Raw genomic sequence first — 23,359 nt, 5'->3', positions numbered from 1 at the left:
GTAACTAGGTGACTAACTTCCATTGCTTTTTCACTTTTTGTTTTCCTTTTTTCCACTCTGTAACTTTTCAAAATGTCTCCAACTTTGAAAAAGTTGCAGTGGCCAAAGAAAAAATGAACACACTGCAACTTTGCCAACCTGTAGTTTTTCCAATATTGAGTTATTATTATGTGTTACTTGTATTTGTGGAGCACCTAGAAGCCCTAGTCATGGACTCATTGTGGTAGGTGCTGTACAAACACAGAGCAAAAAGATGGTCCCTGTCCCAAAGAGCTTACAATTATGCTGTACCTGTTCAGTGGAAAAAAGATGGCTGTCATTCAAATCCAGTGCCTTTTGCCACCACTAGCATTTCTGAAAGATTAAAAGAAAGTGGAGATAAGGGTGCAGTTTATATGCATTATATAACTTACAGTGAGCACATTATTCTATGAGCATACACACCCTATTTTATATATATAGTGAAAAATTCAACAGACATTTCATATCTTTAAAAGGTCAACTTAATTTTGCCTCTGCAATTACTTCTTTTATAGTACATTTCTAATTGTAGCTCCTAACCGAAACAAAGCTGCGTGTGTGTAGTGCACAATAGATAAACATAGTTTTGTTTACAGGATACGTAAGATGCACAAGAATTTACAGGCTGATTCTAGAGGGGCTAAGCTCTTCAGCTCCCATTGAACTCCTCAGGAGTTATGAGTGCTCAACACCTTTGCGAATTAGGCCACTAGACAGATAGGGCCCGATTCTGGCACCCTTACTCACTATGGCCTCAATTCAGGAAAACGCTCAAGCTTGTGCTTAAGTGCTGTGCTGAATAGGGGCATTGTGCAGTATTTTCGTCTGCAAATAGTCTCACTGATTTGAATAGGACTGCTCAAGCTGTAAATTACTACCCGATGTAAGTAAGAGCAGCAGAATCTGATCCTTTAAAAATATCCCCAGCAAGGAGTGACTTTAAAAAGGTAACATTGGGTGGTGTTAGGGGAGAGGATTCAGAAACTGAGCAACATCAACAAACATTTAGGCACACAATTGTCATTACAGAAATACATAAAGCACCAGACTCTATCTAAGCGTGTTTTCCATGGTTCAGTTAAATACCAGAACAAAAAGCAGTAATTCTGCAAGTTAATCAGCACATGATTCACATGATGCTCAAAACAAATTAAATAAAACTGGAAAATCTGCAACTAGGAGGATATAAATTTTCCACAAACTGAATAATCTCAGAGAAAAATACTGCCCCAGATTTAGGTCTCAAAAACTGTTTTCCAAAGGCATGTGTCTGGTTACATTTTTTCAGATCATCTGAGAAGATGTGTTTAGAATATGCAAAAACAATAGAAGAATGTATCCAACCAGAGCCTCAAGATTAATAGAGGATAAAAGAGAATAGTATATCATAGCCTTATAGTGTGCATTTCAAAGGTCATTAGATTTCACCTTCCCTGTCTCTATCTCTTGGCGCCTGTATCACTAAATGAGTAGGAGGCAAGATAAATATCACAGTGAGATACACGTTTTGTGTGGAGGAATAAAATAAGCTCAAAAGTCAACTGAAAAAGTAACAAGTGACTTTCAATGGTGGTATTGAACAAATAAGTGAAACAAAATGATTAATTTTAAAACAAGGTATTTACACCATACAGCAAATCTTGCACTTCTGACCAAAGCTTGACCAAATCGGTTAATTAAGGGATGTGGTCTTCTAACAAAGGTAGGAGTGTATTTGATGATGCTTAGTAAGGGTGGCCCGTTGTATAGTTTTCACTGTAGTTAAACTAGTAATAAAACATATTTGTAACTAGTTTAGAAACAATAATACAGGGTTATATTGTCATTGTAAGAAGGGATATTACTTTTTAGCAAGGTGGTTGCCCCAAGTACTAAACTTAGAAATGACACTTGTAATTAAACATTTTGGGTCTGAGTCACCACTGTTATTCTGGTTTTAAGATGGTGAAATGGAGTCCCCCTGGCAAAAAAAATAATGGAATGCAGAGGTGAATCAAGCCTTTATTCTCAAACAGAATTTGGTGTTTATTTCTGGTTTGAATTGTATTTCACCATCCCTTGGGCTAAGCAAAAGGTATAGCTTTTCGTATAAAGATGAACTACAAATTTGGGTTTCTCAGAGCAAGGAGTTTCATGGGATAAAGAAGATTACTCTGCATCAAAAAATTAAAAATTCTGTGCACAATATTTTCAAATTCTGCAAAATTCTGCATATGTTATTTGTCAAAATAACACAATTTAATCACACCACTTTCAATTATCTTGGGTCATTTATTTCAAAATGCCTGTCAGCAAGTATGTCTGTAACAATACAGACAACAAAAAAGATTCAGAAAATGTTTTTTGACAAATGGATTCCTTCCTAGGCATACAGTATTAATATAGAACTCTAACTACAATACAGAACCATATTTCACACCTCTCCCCCCAAAGCAGTGTAAAGATTCAGGAGAGTCAGGGGCAATGGATGACGTAAGGGAGAGAGAAATAATTGCTGGGAAGGAGCCTGGATGTGAACTTGGAGGATTCTTGGGTATGGGTGGGGAAAAAAGTATGGAACAGGTTTTTTGTGGGGTGGGAAGGGACTGTTAGGGAGCTTCCCCATGCAGACCCTGGCTGACCCCTAGCCTCTCCCATTCAGTCAGACATGTGTCCCTCCACCCCGACTCAGACACCCAATCCTCCCATCCCTAAATAGCTCTGCACTCCCTCCCCCATCACCATGTGGCCCTGCACCGCCCTCCACCCTGTGGCCCTGTGCCTCCACTCTTACTCAGCCCCTGCCCCAGTCTGTCCTCCCCCACTAGCCCTTATGAGCACCTGTCTGACCTTCCCCAGCACCCCACACTGTCTGTCTCCCCATACCCTTGTGTCTGCTGACATGTCCCACTGTGAAAAAGCTGCTGCTGTGTTCTACTGCCACAGCCCCCTCTGGTGGGCAAAAGGCAGAACTGCAACAACTTTTCAACAGCAGCTTTTCTCTGCGCAAAAAATTAAAAATATGCACAACTCATTAATTATGTGCACATGCAGTGGCATAGAATTCCCCCAGGAGTAATAAAGTAAAGAGAACTGTGATCAATTGTTCTTCATGTCTACTTGAGGTAGGACAAGAAGTAATGGGCTTAATCTGCAGCAAGGTAGATTTCGGTTAGCTATTAGGAAAAGCTTTCAAACTATAAGAGGAGTTAAGCTCTGAAATAGGCTTCCAAGGGAGAATTCCCATTACTGGAGGTTTTTAAATAGAGGATAGACAAAAGTAGATGGTCCAAGTTTACTTGGTCCTGCCTCAGCACAGGGTGCTAGACTTGATGGCCTCTTGAGGTGCCTTCCAGCCCTATAGTTCTATGATTACCTCTGAGGGAAAGAGAAGAGCTATTGGACCAAGTGTTGCTCTCATTTACATTGGTGAAAATCCAGAGTAATTCTATAGACCACACCAGTAACATGCAAACAGAACTTTAGTTAAAACAGTGCAATATAATTCTCTCTTATGTTGGTTTTGTTTACCTCTTTAGTGCATAGACAAGCCCTATATTAACTGGTGATGAGCAACACTCCATACTACACTGAAGGATACACCTCCCCCATTTTAATTCTCAATCACTGAATTCCCCAAGTGTCTGGTTTAAAAGATGGAGAATAATACTCTTTCTTGTGGAAAGAAAATACATCAATAAGATCCAAAGTCTGATAGTGCTCATTGAAAAAACATTGAATAAGGAGAGGGAATTTATAATGAATTCTACTGACCTCCAACAGATGTTTGGCAGCGTCAATAGGGCTTTAACTCTGGGAATTCTTATAGTTTATAGATGGAGATAGAGACTAATCAACCAAAAGCCAGTACCCAGGTCAGAAACAGAGCTGGACAAATATTGCAAAGTATTTGTGAACATTAATTTGGCTACAGACTATGAGTTGGTGTCAACAGGCTTTGCATCATTTTAGATTTATTTTCTATGAACATTCATGGCCAGTGATTTGTATTTGTAAGAATGTTTTTAGAAAGCAAAAGCATAAACTGTTTGTGGAACATTATTCGCACAAAGATTTGAGACAATCGTATTCATATAAAAAGTGTCATTTATCCAGTCAGGAAGTGGAAATATTGCCATGTGACTAAAGTAGCCTATCACACACCATGAATCAGGAAAAACAAAATAGAGACTTCTCTAATAGCAGATATGTTCACACAAAGTATTCAAACAATTTCAAATAATGAACAGATTTGTAAAAATCAAAGTTAAAGGACAATTTGCTAATATAGGGCTAAAATCATCTGTAAATTAATAATTACAAATAATTTGCTCAATGCTATTCCAGAGTACTGAAATGGATAGTGTATTGATGATTGTTACCAGGGTTTCTCCAAAGTCCTTAACATGTGACTTTGTCTTCATTTCCAATGCACAGCTTTCCTTTCCTGAAATCCTCCCTCCCCCAACACTGACTCCAATTTCAAGAAGTCCAAAACAAACATTGCAACTTTGTTTAATATCTAAATTTCTCACACTTTAGGTGCCTGCCCTTAAGACCATCTGGTAGCTTTCTTCTCTTGAGCACAAATTTTTTATGGAATTGGCATTTCATCAGACACAGAAGACCAGATCACTCCATCACTAACTCCAATGATCTGCCATTCTGAAATAACAGATCAATGCCAGTTTTCAGAGATCGCTAGATACAGCTGTCTAGAACTAAACCAAAAGACCTCGCACCAACTAGAAAGCCAGTCTATTCCTGTGAATTTAAGAATTTAATTGTGAATGGTTGCAAATAATAAACAAAAAGGCCATATTCTGCAACAGGGACAGTACTGTCAAAGATAAGTGGGGCATGACAATCCTTTCTCTAAGGAACACTGTTCACCTTATTAGAATTAGTTTCACAGAATATTTTTTTATATAATTTTATATAAAGGCTGCCTAAAAATGAATACTGGAATGTGACACTACTGCTGCTTTTGCTACATAAACATAGAAAAAGATTTTTTGTGTGGGTTTTTTGTTCTCTCTCTCTTTTTCTTTAATTCTATTAAATCCAAAAGAATTACTAGGCTGAACCACAGATTCTGTTCTTGGTTACAATAGTGTAAATACAGAGAGACTCCATTGACATAAATGAGGTTACATAACCGTAACTGAGATCTGAAATGTGTGTCTGAAATATTTGTTTTGACAAAGTGTGCGGGTAATGCTATGATTAAGATAAATATGCTATTTATGTATCATTATTTAAATATAGAAAAATTGCACTAAAATGTTTAAAGACCAGAAATATCTTTCCCCACTATTAAATCCATTGGGTGTGGTCACAATACTCCCAATAAATATTTCTGATTTCAGCCATCCATGCCAGCAGAAAAGAATGTTGTTAATTTGTCTTCTAATATTTAGCCTAAACTGCTTTAGTCTGCTAATTTAATAAACCAAGAATTTATTCAAAAGAAAAACTAATACTCCCCTAAAAATGTTTGCCACTAACTACTTTTTCTTATTATCAGAAAGATGATGCTGAAGTTCCTATAGGAAATGCACTGACGACATATTCATCCACATCTTCACTGATAAAAAGAGAAATGTATCATATTGATATGACTAGCTGCAACAAAAGGCAAAAGGTCTGTTTCCTATTTCAGCTATACGGGCAATCATCTTGCAAAAGATGCATCTGATTATTGTATACGTTCTATATGGCCATATCTGAGATCAAACTGGGACTCATGGACCTACTCAGGTCTTTTCCAAGATCCACAGAAGGACTGTGATCACAACTTTCATACATGGCCTCATTCAAATCAATTGAAGGGCTCCAATTGACTCAATGAACTTTGGCTCTGGCCCCAAAGCACAGGTGTTACAAGTACACTGATATCTGGACAAAATATGGTGGAGTTAACACAAGAAGCTATGTTTCCAATACAGTTACTATTTAGCTATCACTTTATTAATATGTCTTATTTCATAATACTGCAATTTTTTGTTTCATCAGAATAATGGCCATACAGTTTGTATTCACCAAAGGGTGGGGTTGTTTTTAATTTAAAGTATGCTGCATGGTGTGACACTGTTCTAGGTCATTGTTAAAAAGGGAACATAAGCTGAAAAAGAGACAAGATTGACTTCAGGATCCTGCAAGCCCAGCTGATTTTAACAAGGACACTTGGAAACCCAAGCAGATCAAATGCACAGAGATTTAAGTGAGCCGTCCTTCAACTATCCTGCTTGATATAAGGTTGCCTGGCTCTATAGGAAAGTGTTTATAAAGCAAGTTTACATGTTTGTTAAAATAGATTTTGTGGAAAAAATATGTGTGTTTAGACCAGGTGAAAGTCCAGTCAATAAGTCATTTCCAAAGATAACTGCTTGCTCGGCCCAGTAGCTTGAACAGTCATAGGGAAAGGAATAGTTGGCACTATTTATAAATAGTGAAATGTTTGTGAAAACAATTTTTACAATACATCTCTCAGCCTATTGCTGGTGATAGCCCTGTAGTTCAAAGCTGTGACACCAACTGTATTGTGTAAAAAGAAAAGGAGTACTTGTGGCACCCCTACCACAAAAAGGGATTATGAATTCTGCTGCTTTTAGATTGCTGAGCATAATGGACACAACCTTACATTACAAATTTAAATAGTGGGGAACTTTAGGAAGGAGAGGCCACCGCTAACAAATGCCAGGCAGTAGGAAGAATTTCACAGCAGAGTTAACTCTGGCTCTTACTTGGGTGTTGCCCCAATCCCCCTCCCATCCACATATACAACCTCTAAGCCAAGTTTGTGGTGCTTTTAACCAGGGCTAGCTGGTCCATCCTGGGGTATAGGCGAACATCCAAATGAGACTTTCACTTGGGCTGGAACCTGCCCATTCTGCAGTGAGGATGCAGGCTAAAATCACTTTAGTGCTGATAGTCCTCCAATACTTTCCCACTGTTCCAATCGTGGGCACAAAGGGACTGACAAGTTCTCCTACAATTCAGTGGGAAAGAATCATAGAGTGCCTCAGCTTACTGCAGGAACAAGATCAATGGGATGTGTGCCCTGAAGTCCTAGCAACACACACACACGTGAGTGCGCACCAGTGAGGACACAGTAACTTGGATACAACTTTGCAGTGCGGCTGCTCACATGAGTTAGCTCTGCAGTAAAGACATATCCTTCTTGCCTGTCAGAGGCCAGGCAGCCCTTACCTGGGTAAACTTCCACTGACTTCAATGAAATGTGAAATATCTAATTTCTGTTGGAGCTTGTCTGAATAAGGATGTCAGGGTTTGAAAGAAAGAGTATAATTTCAAAGGCAAAGAAAGAAAACCACTGTCATTTATAATGACAGGTTTCAGAGTAGCAGCCGTGTTAGTCTGTATTCGCAAAAAGAAAAGGAGTACTTGTGACACCTTAGAGACTAACAAATTTATTAGAGCATAAGCTTTCGTGAGCTACAGCTGCATCCGATGAAGTGAGCTGTAGCTCACGAAAGCTTATGCTGTAATAAATTTGTTAGTCTCTAAGGTGCCACAAGTACTCCTTTTCTTTTCACTGTCATTTAGTATCTGTTAGTACAGTGCCTAGCACAATGGGGCCCCTGCCTGGATAAGGCCTTCAGGCACAACTGTGGTGTAAAGAAGAAAAAGAAACAAGAGATCAAGTGTTTTCATTAGAATCCTTCTTCTGCCAGCTGAAGGAGTTTCCCAGCATATGTAAATTAAACGCAGAAGTTCAGCAAACTAAAAATACAAAAGCAGTCACTGTTTAAGAAAATGGAAATCGCACATTCTGAGGAACATACAACGAGAAATGACTGCACAGAGAATAGTGCTGAGAGATAAGAATACTGTTTTCTAAAACAAGGTCACTGCAGAAAAGGTTTCAGATTCCTGTTGGTGTTTATAGTCTGTGGTGTAAAGCTATCCCAAAACAGATCCAAAAGCATTGATTTTGTAAAAGTAAATTTTATTTGTCATCCTCTCTCTCCCTCCCCACCCCCCGAGGTGCTACTCTGTCAAGGCCTATGAACTTCAATGTGGATACATGATGTTGATGAGATGTGAAATAAATAGTTATAGGGAAACAAGGTTGCTTATGTCTAATACTGCTTTCTGTTCATTGATGTGAGTACTGAGAGGCTTTTTCTTAGATAAATGAATCTGGAATGATATTATTTATAAATTATATTCCAAGTTACAAACTGAACATACAGACACCACGTGTGTGAGTGATGCAGCTGTTTCAATGAATAATGAAATATGTTATCACATATTATTCTAGGTATTTAAGAACTAGCTGAAGCAATTTTGGAACTATTAGTGATTATATTTGAGAACTCATGGAGGACAGGTAAGGTCCCAGACAACTGGAGAAGGGCAAACATAGTACCTAGCTGTAAAAAGAGGAACAAAGAGGATGCAGGGCATTATAGACCAGTCAGCCTAACTTTGATACCTGGAAAGGTACTGAAACAAATTAAACAATCAATCTGTAAGCACCTAGAGAATAAGAGGATTATAAAGAATAGCCAGCATGGGTTTGTCAAGAAAAAAAATCATGCAAAACCAACTTAATTTTCTTCATGGACAGGGTTACTGGCCTAGTGGACAGGGGAAAAACAGTAGATGTGATATATCTTTACTTCAGTAAGGCTTTTTACACATTCTCATACTCAAACTAAGGATATGTGATCTAGATGAAATTACTATAAGGTGGGTGCACAACTGGTTGACAGATGGACTTGAAAGAGTAGTTATCAATGGTTTGCTGTCAAACTGGGAGGATGTATCTAGTGGGGTCATGCAGGGGTCAGTCCTGGATCTGGTACTATTAAACATTTTCATTAATGATTTGGATAATGGAGTGGAGAGTATGCTTATAAAATTTGCAGATGACACCAAGCGGGGAGCAGTTGCAAGTACTTTAAGGGGTTGGATTAGAATTCCAAATGACCTTGACAAATTGGAGAATAGGTCTGAAATCAACAAGATGAAATTCAATAAAGACAAGGGCGAAGTACTTCACTTAAGAAGGAAAAACCAAATGCTCAAGTACAATATGGGGAATAATTGGCTAGGTGGCAGTACTGCTGAAAAGGATCTGGGAGTTAAAGTGGATCACAAATTGAATATCAGTCAAGAATATGATTCAGTTGCGAAGGCGGCTAATATTCTGGGATGTAGTAGCAGGAAAGTTGTATATAAAACATGGAGGTAATTGTCCCACTCGGCACTGGAGAGGCCTCAGATGGAGTACTGTATCCAATTCTGGGTGTCTCACTTTAGGAAAGATGTGGACAAATTGGAGAGAGTCCAGATGAGACCAACAAAAATGATAAAATATTTAGAAAACCTGACCTATGAGGAAATGTTAAAAAACCTGGGCATGTTTAATCCTGAGAAAAGAAGACTGAGGGGTGACCTGATAACAGTCTTCAAATATATTAAGGGCTATTATAAAGAGGACGCTGATCAATTGTTCTCTATATCCACTAAACATAGGACAAAAAATAATGGGCAGCATTAATCTGCAGCAAGGGAGATATAGGTTAGATATTAGGAAAGCTTTCCAACTATAAGGGTAGTTAAATTCTGGAATAGGCTTCCAAAGGAGGTTGAGAAATCCCCACTATTGGAGGTTTTTAAGAACGGGTTAGATAAACACCTGTCAGGGATGGGACTAGGTTTACTTGGTCCTGCCTCAGATCTGGGGCTGAACTTAATGACCTCCTCCTCAAGGTCCCTTTCCAGACCTACATTTCTATGATCACAGTTAGGCTTGGAAAGATTAATTTTTTATTGGTAAATGTCTGTAAACATTGATTTCATCATACACTCACAAGTGGATAAAAATATATTTCCATCAATAATAATCAAAATTTACAGATAGGCAAAGTAAGAAAAAATGCTGCATTTCAACTTATTAGAATTTGATTTAAGAATATTTACTTTGTATATTGACATGTGATGTTGCCAATTTGTGTGTTAATTGGTATAAAGCTTTAATTTTTTTGAATCTCAGTGTCTATTGTCATTAAATAATTATTGTCTTGCTCTCATATTTTCCCACAACTGTGAAAATTTAAATAAATAAAAATTCTTAAAAATAAACATTGATATTATCCCTTGAAATTATAAAAAAAAAACCATTGAATTCTGCCAAGCCTAATTATATTGACTTTTCCTTTCCTCTCCAAAGCACTTAACAGACATCATGTAAATAATACACAGAGCACCCCAATGGTACACTTTAAACTATTATCATCTTTGTTCTACAAATGCAGAGTCTGGGACTCATATTTATAGTCTGATTTTCATAGCTTCCACTGAGTTCTATAGACATTGGTGGTGCTCAGCACCTATGAGATTCAGGCTGTTGGGATCATATTTTCAAGAGCATCCTCTAATTTTGGATATTCAGTTTTAGATACCACAATCCTGATTTTTCAGAGGTGCTGAGCCCCTGCTGCTCTCATCGACTTCAGTTGGAGTTGCAAGTACTCAGAGCCTAAGAAAACCAGGCTCTTGGGTCCAGATTTTTAAAGGTATTTAGCTGCTTAAAGCCGTAGATAAGTGCCAGGTAGGATTTCAAAAGCACCTAGGCATCTAACTCCCATTAGTTAGGCACTTGAAAATTCCACTCGGCACCTATCTGCATCTTTAGGCATCTAAATCCCTTTGAAAATCTGGCCCTAGGTATATAAAGTTGGGCATCCAAAATCATAATCAGTCCACTTTTAACAATTTGGACCAACATGGCTTTTTCCAGGCAAGCATTTGAATCATTTCCCAGAGATTTGTACTCTTGGGCAACCTCATCCCATCAACTTGACAGTTCTCCATATGCATCTGTAACGTATGCTTTTGCTACATCTACACTATGAGCTGGGGATGTGATTCCACCACAAGCAGACACAGATTATAGAGCTAGCAGGTTAAAAAAACTAGTAACAGCTGCAGTAGCACGGGCAGTGGTAAGCAGCAACATAGGCTATCCAGGCTGAGTACAAACTAGCCTGAACACCATGTGTATGTACTCGGCATGGTGAGTTGGTGTCTAAGTGAGCCAGAAATCACACCCCATCTTGTAGCATTGATATGCCCTTTGGATGCATTTTCCAGATTCACTGTTGTGCTTCACAAACGTGGAAATGTACAGTGGGCAGAGGCTATGGCTAGGAGTTGTCCTCACAGTACTGTCTTTAACTGTGTCCTGATACAGGATTAGGAAGTTTCAAGGGCTGTTAAGAGTTAGGTAGCAATTTATAGCGTTTGCTACCACATTTAAGGGTCAAAGAAGGGTATTCTTGCCTACCTTTGAAACCCATTTGTTAGCTACATTTGAGCAAATCTTATCTGGATACATACTCAGATTTCTGTAGAGAAGTACAAAGTCCTAGCTTTGATGATCATATTCGTATTCCCTTTCAGCTCACTGAAGATTAACAGTCTCATCAGCATAGTCTCTTCAGTGTATTATGCTGTTGTGTTTGGCTAGAGGCTGTTGACCAGCAAAGCTGAGTGAGTGCATTAGACAGATGCTCTGCAATTCAGGTCTTCTACCTGGGAGATCAACATTCTGCTGCCATGTAACTGAGCCAGCTTCCCTTAATTTTTGTCCCAGCTGGAAGTCTTAAGTAACTTTATGTGACTGAGGTTAACTTGTCACAAAGAATCTCCCTTCTCCTGCCCCCAGCTGAAGCCCTGAACTATCAAGACTGTGTAAAAGCAATAGGTTTGAGCCACACCCCAAACTGAAGGGAAATAGACCCAATGGATCTAAAGTTGCTTGGCTGCCGGACTGCCCAGAAGAGCTGTCTCAAGGGTTGAGGAGACTGGCCATGGCCTGAGAACTAGGCCTGCCAGCCCTGAAGCGAAGCCTGCTGCAGAGCAATGGAGAATGTGGGCGCTATAGAAAAAGAATAGGAGCAAGTGAAAGATGGATTTGGACAAGCTGTTGAAATGGGTTATGGACCAGCAGCAACAACAGCAGTAGTAACAGACCCAATGGCTCCAGCAGTTGGCTGCACAACAGCAGCAGCAAGCTTTGCAGCAGCTACAGCAACAACTCCTCAGCAAATTAGTGGCCCAGCAGAGAGACCAACGGCAACAACTGGTGCAGCAGATGGCCATACTGTTTCATCCCCAGGGTATGCTGCGGAGTTTGGCTTTGGCCCTGGTCCAGCCCCAGGCCTAAGTCTTCCACTGAAGCCAACAAAAATGGGCCCGGGGTGACCCAAAGGCATTCCTGATAACCTTTGAAAGGGTGGCCATGGCGGCTTGCTGGCCCACAGACAGCTGGGTCACTCTGTTAGTTCCCTATCTGATAGGAGCAGGCAAGGAGGCATACTGCAGTCTCGACATGATTGCTACACAAGACTACCTTCAACTAAAGGCAGCCATGCTAGATGCCTTTGATATGTCCGCAGACCATGGGAGGTGAGCCAGTGACTGAGAGAACATTTTGCTGGCGGTGGCTCCAGCCCAACAAAATGTCAGGAGCCCATGTAGCCAAAAGAACTGTCCTAGACCAGCTCAAACAGATTCTCCCGGCTGGAAGATGGGAATGGGTGATATGCCACTGTCCCAAAACCCTCTCCAAGACTATAACCTTGGTGGAGAATGAAAAGTTCCCAACTAGGCCCATGGTGGAAATCTCTCGGACCTGTCCAGTCCCACCTCAACTGACCCAGGCAATAGAAGGGAGAAGGAGAAAGGGGGAGGGGGAGCAGATGGACAGGGCTACCTGGGCCAGCTAGGGGGGCAGATAAAGAATGGTAGGCAGGGATGTGCCTCTGCAAAGACCAGGGCTTAAGAAAGGCAGGAGACCCAGGAGGCAGCATGTCTCTGAAGACAGTGAGGGTGGCAGGAGACCAGACAGGGCCTTGTCCAGAGCCAGGACACTTCTGCTGTGACTGCCCGCATGTAGACTGCCTCTTCAGCCAAATATGGGTGGCCAAATCCAGGGCCCGTAAGAGGGGCTGACGAAACTATTAGTGCCTTTACAGGTCAGTGGCATGAAGGTATGAGAAGTGATTGACTTGGGGTGCTGCCAGACTCTGGTGAGGGCAAGTCTAGTGGGGCCCGAAACAGTTCCAACAGGCCCTGTCTATTTCTAATGCATTCACTGGGATGTGCATCCTTACCTCAAGAAGAAGGTGCAGCTGAGGGTGCAGAACCACAATGATATGACAAAACTGTTATATTCGATGATAATCAGGTGAGATTGGAAGTTTTTTTAGGAACCAGCTAGGGTGACCAGATAGCAAGTGTAAAAAAATCGGGACAGGGGGTGGGGGGTAATAGGTGCCGAAACAAGAAAAAGCCCCCAAAACCGGGACTCTCCCTATAAAATTGGGACATCTGATCACCCTAGGCTTAACACAGATGCCAAAGATGAGGAGACAGTGGAGATGCAAGCCATAAAAGCGAAGGAACAACACCATGGACAATACCTCAATTGGAGCGGGACAGACTTTCTCCAAGGGGGATAAAACCGCAGGAGAAATTAAGTGAGCTGGCAGCAAATGACATATTTTCAGATAATGTGGATTTCATTGACAAAGAAATGACCCAATGTTCAGACAAGCCTACAAACAGCTCGCCTAGGTCGATATTGAAGTGGTGGAACCTCGATTCCTGAAACAATGGCCACACTTTGAGGTATAGGGAGAGAAAACAGAGTTCAGAGAAGCTAGGGGAGGTTAAAATGTAACTGCTTGTCCCCAAGAAGTACTGCAGGGAAATACTACACCTGACACTTGCCATACCCTGTGAGAAGACATCTTGGCCAAGGGAAATCTCTTGACCGACTGATGGTTCATTTCTATTGGCCAGGAGGTACGAGAGTACTATGTCTCCTGCCCAGAATGCCGGTGGGCAAGTCCAGGGAAGGTTCCCTGGGCCCCGCTAATACCCTCACTGTGGTAGGGACCTCATCTGAAAGGACCATCATGGATCTGGTGGACCCACTGGAAAAGAGTCAACCAGTTTCCAGGCCATACTAGTCATGTTAGGCTATGCCACATGGTACCCTGAGGCGATTCCACTCTGCTCAACGAAGGCAATGGCCCTTGCCCTGGTGGTCATGAAAGTGAACAGGTGGGGATCACTAGGAAATAATCACAGATCAAAGTACCAACTTGATGCCCCAATTTATGAGGGAATTGTGTAGCCTATTGAAAATAAAAGCTTTAAGAATGTCCATGTGCCGTCCCTAGTCCAATGGGCTGGTAGAGAGATTTAATAAGACTTTGAACAGTATGTTGCAGAAGTTTGGAGCCTTGGAACCTCACCACCGGGACCAATTACTTCCATCATACCTGTTCACCATCTGCAAAGTCCCTCATGCGTTGACGGGTTCTCCCCATTTAAATTACTATACGGGAGGTAGCTAAGAGCAATACTAGACCTTCTTTGAGAGACATGGACGGAATGAAATTCCAAGGCCACAAACTCTGTACAGTATGTGCTACAGGCAAGAGAGAGGTGTGGTGGGAGGCATAGGTGCCGACTCTGTGGGTGCTCCGGGGCTGAAGCATCCACAGGAAATATTGGTGGGTGCCCTCCACCCACTGACAGCCAAGCTCCCCGCCCCAGCTCACCTCACCTCCGCCTCCTCCCCTGAGCGCACCGCGTACCCGCTTCTCCTCCCAGCACTTGCCACCGCAAAACAGCTATTTTGCGGCGTAACAAGCTGTGGGAGGAAGGGGGGAGGAATGGGAATGTGGCGTGCTCAGTGGAGGAGATAGGGAAGAGGCAGGGCCGGGGTGGGGATTTGGGGAAGGAGTCCAATAGAGGCAGGAAGGGGGCGGAGTTGGGGCAGGGACTTTGGGGAAAGGGTTGGAATGGGGGCGGGGCAGGAGGTGGAGCAGGGAACAGGTGGAGCCGAGTGGGGGGTGTTGTGCAACCACCGGTGCCAGGAGAAGTTGGCGCTTATGGTGGGAGGAGGCCTGCAGACATAGCAAAAGTGGCAGATCCAAAAACTCGTCCAGTTTTTCTAGGTGGTGTTTTCTGCAGTTCCAGGGCAGACTCACTTAGTGTTCCATCACAAAGAGACCGAAACAGGGGAAAAGGTGAGAGAGAACTTTCAGCCATTGCTAAGGCACATGTGGGAAATGGTACAGAAGGAACTGCAAGCTATGTTAGACTTTGGGGTGGGGTCCAAGAGTCACATTATGGTGAAGCCCTATAATATTAGTACCTAAATAAGATGGGTTGACCAGATTCTGCTTCCAGAAGGCCAAGGTGGTGTCGAAATTTGATGTCTACCTGATGCTGAGGTTGACAAATTGTTAGAGAGGTTGGGGCTGCCAGGTATATCACCACTCTTGACCTAACCATGGATTACCGACAGATCCCCTTGACTCTGGTGTTCCAAGAAAAGATGGCCTTCTACATGCCATTTGGCCTATATCAATTTAAGAGGATGCTGTTTGGCCTACATGGCATGGCAGCCACCTTTCCAAAAGCTGATGGACAAGGTGCTTTGGCCTCATGATCAGTGTGCAGCCGTGTTCATCGATGACTTCATCTATAGCAAGTCTTGGAATGAGCATTTAAACCATGTTACAACAGAGTCTTGCAAATCCTCAGAAGCTCTGGATTTACAGTTAACCTTTCCATGTGCCATCTAACTAATCGAGAGGTGATGTACAGGGAGTATAGAGTGGGGATGCCTGCGTCCCTTTGTAGGAGGGGTCCCAAACTCTGGTGCAATGCCCTGAACCCATCACAAAGAGGCAGGTATGACACTGCTTGTGACTGGTGGGCTATTATAGGTAAATTATCCTAGATTTTGCCATGAAAGCAGCCCTGCTGGTGGACCTGGTGAAATATGCAGCCTTCAAGAAACTAAAAGAGCAAATGATTAAGGAGCCTGTCCTGTCCACCCTGATTTTTCAAAACCTTTAGTCTTGCGGAAGGATGCCTCTGATGTCAGCCTGGGAAGTGTCATACTCAGTGACAGAGATGGAGGCATTGGCTGTAAAATGGGCCATTAAAGCACTCCACTATTACTTATGGGGATAGCCTTTCCATCTTGTGATGGATCATGCACCCCTCCAATGGCTGAACTCCATGAAAGACCATCGTCTCCAAATTATGTGCTGCTACCTCTCACTACAGTTGTATAAGTGTGAGGTACTGCATCAAGCAGGAGATGCCCACAAGAATGTGGACCTCTTTTCATGGGACAAAGGAGACTCAGCTGTGTAGAATGAACCTGCGGTGCTCAGCCTGAGGGGAAGGGCGTGTGATAGGATTTACAGACCTCACACTAAGGTAAAAGGGGTGGTGGAATAGTACTGGGAGATGAAGCCTCACCCTTCAGCAGCTGCCAGGCAAGCTGCCTATGGAGGACCTCTTTAAAAGAGAGCTTCGGCACTCTGGCATGGGTACATGGAGGAGAGGTTGGGTGGCCAATTCTCTAGGATTGTTCTGGAGTCTCCATGAATTAAAGATGAATCTTTAATTAAAGATTATATCATGTGATGAAACTTCCAGGAATACGTCCAACTAAATTTAGCAATCCTAAAGAGAGCTTGGCTGAAAGAAGGTGGACAGGCTGCAGCCACTGAGGCACAAGCAGGGAAGGACAGGTACTGTGAGTAAGACTTGGCCAGAATCCCACTTCCCCCGACTAAACGGGGTGGGGACAATTGGACTGTGGAGGTGAGCTGGGAAGCATCCCCCCACCCAGCAAAAGCCCTAACTACTGAGATGGTGTAAGCAGTAGGCTGGGGCCATACCCCAAACTGAAGGGAAACAAGGAAAGTAGGAAGTGGCCTGGGGAGGCTGATCTGGAGTGGCAGCCAGCAGGGACTGAGCCACTCCCATCTCTCTCCCTTGAGGCCATGGGCCATGACCTGGTGGAGAGAGACAGTCTGGGTGCCATTATCATTCCCTCTTCTCCCTGGCTGCTTGAGAGATCCCAGAGGACTCTGGGGAGAAGACAAACTGTAGCTTTACTGCCGGGCTCCAAAATTGCCTGGAAGAGCTGCCTCAAGGCTTGGAGAGACTGACTGGCTGTGGCCTGACCACAAGGGCTGAAGACCCCTGAGAGAAGCCTGCTACACCATCCCTTTTCCTGATTCTCCTCTTCCCCTGTCCAAAAGAGGCCACCCGCATCCTCCAACTCTTTCCCAATCACCCACAGCAACTCTTTATAATTGAATTCTTGCCTAAAATTCAGTACATTGCAGTTAATATATTTGAATACAATATACCTCCCTAACACCAAGCAGAAATGACTCAGTTGAAACCAATGGATTTTATATCCACCAGTCTGGTGGCCTAGTAATAGAACTTTGTCTTGGGGGCCAAATCCTGTGAGATTCTGAATCCCTGTGACTCCTAATGACTTCAGTGGGAGTTTCATATTCTCAGCATATTTTAGGGTTTGGCTCTGGCTGGGGAGGATGTTTAGGGCTCTGGCAGACCCCAGAGAACCTTCTTCCCATCCCAAATTCCCCCATTCTTGGAGGTTTGGTACATTTTTTGTTTTGTTTTTTGTTGTGTTTTTACAATGAATATGTAAAATTAGAGAGGAAGGATGGTGCAGTGGTTAGAACACAAGCCTGGGACTTGGGAGACCTGAGTTTAATTCCCTGCTCTGCCACAGATGTCTTACGTTACCTCAGGCAAGTCACTTTGTCTCTTTGTGCCTCGGTTCCCCATTTGTAAAACAGAGATAACAGTTCTTCTCTACCTCACAGGGGTATTGTGAGGGTGAGTATATTAAAGATTGTGAGGTGTTCAGACAGCATGGTGATGTGGGGGCATAAATATCTAAGATAGATAGATAGTAGAAAATCAGAGGGTACATTTTCATTTTTGCAAAACTGGGGGGGGGGGAAGTATTTTACAGATTAGCTAGCCCTTCATCTAATTTTACAAACTATGTTTCAGTTGCCAGCAGTAGTGACCCACACAGAGTTTGGCCAAAAGATGTCAGTATCTTTCCAAGACATATGTATGTAAACTAGGAAGAGAGAGGGAAACAATCATGTGAGCCTTTAACGGGATACATATCTGATTATTGTCTTTTTATGTAGGTTATGATCAATTACTAGTCAGGCTGTCTCCCTGCCTTGGCTCTGCAGCATAATATAATCTTCCACATACGCTCTGATGCTGCAGAAATGCCAGATTTAATTTATATGCCTGAATCTGAGTACACGTAGAATGCGAAGCTGAGGCCAAACATGGATTTACAACTAAAATAACCAAAAAGGAATAATGCATTAGTATTCTATTTTTATACTGCAATGCAAAATGTTGTAATTGTCAGACTTGCCTGTATGGCATCCATCCCAATGAACCTACACATGGAGCCTATTAAGATATTAGGTCCAGATTCTCATACTCTAGCTCCTGCTGAGTAGTATTTTACTCCACGAGCAGTCCGATTGAAACTGGTGAGGCTATTCTGAATCTAAGCTACTTCTCAGCATGAGCAAGGGTATCATAATCTAGCTCTTCTCTGAGCATCTAATCTCTTATATAGCACAAACTCACTATGCTATGTAATGCAATTCCATCACCTTAACCGACACATGTAACTAAGTCTACATAACACATGTAGGTAAGACTGAGTTGAAAAATCCCAACGCTAGGCCTGCAACAGCTGTGAGAGAAACCCAAAGTTGTGGGGCCACCAAATCTCAAACACAGTCTTTATTCACTGAATCTGATTTAAAATGTGAGGTATACATACAAAATTAATTAAAATCTATACACTGTACAATTGGGTCAACATTTAAAACTAAAATCCATGCTAAATCCTCACATCAGCCCCTCTCCCTCATTCAATCATTTCCACAGGAAAACCTGGGAGAACATAAAAACTTTGTGGTGTGACCTAATAGATGTGGTGTGACCCAATCAATAGATGCTGGTGGATCAACTGGGAAACCAAGTGCCAAAGACAAGAACCCCTCGCTAAAGATTCTGTCTCCAGCTCCCTCTTGTTTAAACCAGGGGGCTGTCCAAGGCTCTTGGGTTATCCCACTGCAGTAGTGTGGGAGAAAGGTGCTTTCAGAATCAATCCAGACTCAAATCATTTAGAGCTTTATAGGATAAAATCAACATCTTTAAACAAGTGAGCAGCCACATTCCACACCAGCTGAAGTTTCCAAGTGATCTTGAAGTGCAAGACAATGTACAGTGCATTGCACTAATCTAATCTGGGGGCGACAAAGGAATAGAAAACTGTGGCAAGGTCCACATGTGAAAGGAAAGATTACAACCTCTTGGGCAAATAGAGATGATAAAAACATTCCTGGCTACTGCTGCTATCTAAGCATTCCAAAGCCGCCAAGGACATCTTCAGAATAATGTGATGTGATCTTTAGAAAATCCTCTCCAACTATCTAATTTGTTCACATAGTGGTCAATTCGGCCCTCATATAACCCTGCATAACTCCCTTTATTGTCAGCCAACTGAATTAAAAGTGTGTAACCAAAGGAAGAAATGGAAATCTACTAATTGCCAAATTACTGTAGATGGGCTTAAACTTGACAGTCAAATCTGAATCAGCTCACAATTTCACAAAATACTTAGCGGTATGAAGAGTCTACCATGTGAGGATAAATTGTAAATTTGGGAATACAGAGGACACACAGCATACAAGTGGAGGACAACGCTCCAATGATGGACAACACATCATGTAGCTATATACCATATTGTAAATCATAACTTGTGTGTTCCAAGATTTTAGATTAATTAATAATAGATAATGGACTACCATTCATGAGTGCCTCATTGCTGCAAACATCTTCGGTATATCTATTCAAGTACACCACATCAAGCCTTCACTCTGCTTAGTCAAATGGCTTCGCAGAAAAATCAGTACAAATAGTAAAAAGAAAAGGAGTCCTTGTGGCACCTTAGAGACTAACAAATTTATTTGAGCATAAGCTTTCGTAAGCTACAGCTCATTTCATCGGATCATTCAGTGGAAAATACAGTGGGGAGATTTATATACATAGAGAACATGAAACAATTGGTGTTACCATACACACTGTAACAAGAAAGTGATCACTTAAGGTGAGCTATTACCAGCGGGGGGGGGGGGGGAACACCTTTTGTAGTGATAATCAAGGTGGGCATTTCCAGCAGTTGACAAGAATGTCTGAGGAACAGTGGGGGGTAGAGGGGGGGAATAAACATGGGGAAATAGTTTTACTTTGTGTAATGACTCATCCACTCCCAGTCTCTATTCAAGCCTAAGTTAATTGTATCCAGTTTGCAAATTAATTCCAATTCAGCAGTCTCTCTTTGGAGTCTGTTTTTGAAGTTTGTTTTTTTCTTTTTTTGAAGAATTGCAACTTTTAGGTCTGTAATCGAGTGACCAAAGAGATTGAAGTGTTCTCCAACTGGTTTTTGAATGTTATAACTCTTGATGTCTGATTTGTGTCCATTTATTCTTTTACGTAGAGACTGTTCAGTTTGACCAATGTACATGGAAGAGGGACATTGCTGGCACATGATGGCATATATCACATTGGTAGATGTGCAGGTGAACGAGCCTCTTATAGTGTGGCTGATGTGATTAGGCCCTCTGATGGTGTCCCCTGAATAGATATGTGGACAGAGTTGGCAACGGGCTTTGTTGCAAGGATAGGTTCCTGGGTTAGTGGTTCTGTTGTGTGGTGTGTGGTTGCTGGTGAGTATTTGCTTCAGATTGGGGGGCTGTCTGTAAGCAAGGACTGGCCTGTCTCCCAAGATCTGTGAGAGTGATGGGTCATCCTTCAGGATAGGTTGTAGATCCTTGATGATGCGTTGGAGAGGTTTTAGTTGGGGGCTGAAGGTGATGGCTAGTGACATTCTGTTATTTTCTTTGTTGGGCCTGTCCTGTAGTAGGTGACTTCTGGGTACTCTTCTGGCTCTGTCAATCTGTTTCTTCTCTTCAGCAGGTGGGTATTGTAGTTGTAAGAATGCTCGGCAGAGATCTTGTAGGTGTTTGTCTCTTTCTGAGGGGTTGGAGCAAATGCGATTGTATCGTAAAGCTTGGCTGTAGACAATGGATCATGTGGTGTGGTCTGGATGCCTCCAGCTTTCATCCAGATCACAGAGAACACCTCAATCTTTTTGGTCACTCGATTACAGACCTAAAAGTTGCAATTCTTCAAAAAAAAAAAACCTTCAAAAACAGACTCCCAGACTCCAACGAGAGACTGCTGAATTGGAATTAATTTGCAAACTGGATACAATTAACTTAAGCTTGAATAGAGACTGGGAGTGGATGGGTCATTACCCAAAGTAAAACTATTTCCCCTTGTTTATTCCCCCCCTCTACCCCCCACTGTTCCTCAGACGTTCTTGTCAACTGCTGGAAATGGTCCACTTTGATTATCACTACAAAAGGTTTTTTCCTCCCCCCCCCCCCCCCCCGCTCTCCTGCTGGTAATAGCTCACCTTAAATGATCACTCTCTTGTTACAATGTGTATGGTAACATCCATTGTTTCATGTTCTCTATGTATATAAATCTCCCCACTGTATTTTCCACTGAATGCATCCGATGAAGTGAGCCGTAGCTCACGAAAGCTTATGCTCAAATAAATTTGTTAGTCTCTAAGGTGCCACAAGTACTCCTTTTCTTTTTGCGAATACAGACTAACACGGCTGCTACTCTGAAACCTACAAATAGTAAAGAAGATTATAAACAAAACCCAAATGCTGGCAGAGTCAAGAGGTTTCTATTGTAAGAATATCACAACACACCTCTCAATGGTTTATTAGAATCATTGGTTCAGAGACTTGTGAACAGAAGATAGAAAACCTTAATGCCAAAAGCTTATTGAGTCAGAGACAAATAAGCCAGAAGTAGTTACAGAAGAGCCAAAAAGCCAGGAAACTAGAAAAGAAAAAATGCTCTAAGAATGCGAAACAGTTACCCCCATTGCAAGTGGGAAAGAATGTTAGATTTCAACCAGAGAGTGGCTTGCAACCTACTAAGTTAACAATTATACCATACACATCAAACTCATACATTATAATCACCCCTCAATGTCAGTTCAATGAGAGGAACAGAATATGTGTCTAGACAAAATGAAGGAGGCCACTGGCTCTCTGTTTCTTGAGGACATCCAAGATGCTACTGGCTGTGGTCCTGTGCTGGCAGAAATAATGCATGACAATGAAACATACAGGAGCAGCAGACACAGGCTCCAGATGATGGAACCACCTTTGCAGCTGAACAGTCACTGAAGTAGGTTTTGAGAACAAAAAGAAGCCACGTGATCAGAAAATCCTTGAGGTTCACAGGTAGCAGCAACTGACAAAAAGGCAGATTGATCTCATCTGGTTAGAGGGCTCAGGGCTGCCTATTCTAACCTTCCTTCTAGACCTTTCTGTGTTTGATTAAACAGTTTGAGATTATTGATGTTAGGTGATGTGTGTTTCATTTACATTTGATTTTTTTTTTAAATCAGGAGATGTAACAGAAGCTGCTGGAGTCTGTGGATACCAACCCCTGTCTACATGACATGATTATAACCTTTAGTTGCAACTGATAGTGACTGGGAGCAGGGAAAATAATACACATGTATTTGTGTAATGCCTAGCATTCATGGACCTGACCTAGTGGAGGCTCTAGGTGCTATCACAATATAAATGTTAAATAGTAATAATAATTATCCATATTTCTGTGTCTCACACCTTTATCATAGCTAATTCTTGGGCTTACATATCATTCCCTCTCCCTCACAGGCTAGCTCTGCTAATATTTTTTTGCTTCCTATGCCCGTGACAATAATTCAACTCTGATGTCCTAATTATACATTGCAGTGGTTTCTAGGTCTTTGGGGAGCAAAACGGGATATGGCTGCATTATGTGATAGAAAATGTTCTCTGTCACACTTGATTGTCCAGTATCAGGTCAGACACACACCAAAAGGTACCTGCTGCTTTTGTCACCCCTCAGGTAACTCCCACTATAGGCAACGAATGAGCAGTCTCCAACTGCGGGCTGCACTTTCAAAGAGCATTCTGCCCTTTCCTACGCCAACCTAAAAGAGCCTTAAGTCTAATATGTGGCTATGTGCATGAGCAACCACCCAACTCAAGCCCCATCATAGACACTATTATTTGACCAGGGGAAGATTTTCAAAGACACCAAGACAACAAGGTCCCCAGCTCTCACTTAAAGTCAGTAAGAGTGAGTTGTCTAACTCCCCTTGAAAAAAATCTCCCCCTAAATAAGTTCACTGGTGTCTATAGTAAGGACTCTTAGATCTTGTTTAACTTAGATTTATCTTTTGCTCTTCACATTAGTTGTCTTGTATGGTCTTGTAGGTTTCATTTGTTTAAAATGCTTTGATTTTTTCTGCTACTGAATGCTTTAGCACTTG

The 23,359-nt window shown here is 41.9% G+C and overlaps 1 long non-coding RNA gene across 1 annotated transcript in view; it reads right to left on the bottom strand.

Moving 5' to 3' along the window:
• Nucleotides 1-320: 320 nt before the first annotated feature.
• The window catches only part of LOC122460979, a 58,083-nt gene continuing 35,044 nt past the window's right edge, over nt 321-23,359 (bottom strand). The window contains exon 3 of the long non-coding RNA XR_006282661.1: nt 321-354. This is a non-coding gene — a long non-coding RNA (uncharacterized LOC122460979). The remainder of the gene's footprint in view (nt 355-23,359) is intronic.

The sequence above is a fragment of the Dermochelys coriacea genome, chromosome 7 (assembly GCF_009764565.3).
Source record: "Dermochelys coriacea isolate rDerCor1 chromosome 7, rDerCor1.pri.v4, whole genome shotgun sequence".
Taxonomy (NCBI): domain Eukaryota; kingdom Metazoa; phylum Chordata; order Testudines; family Dermochelyidae; genus Dermochelys; species Dermochelys coriacea.
This window is presented reverse-complemented; position numbering and strand designations above follow the sequence as displayed.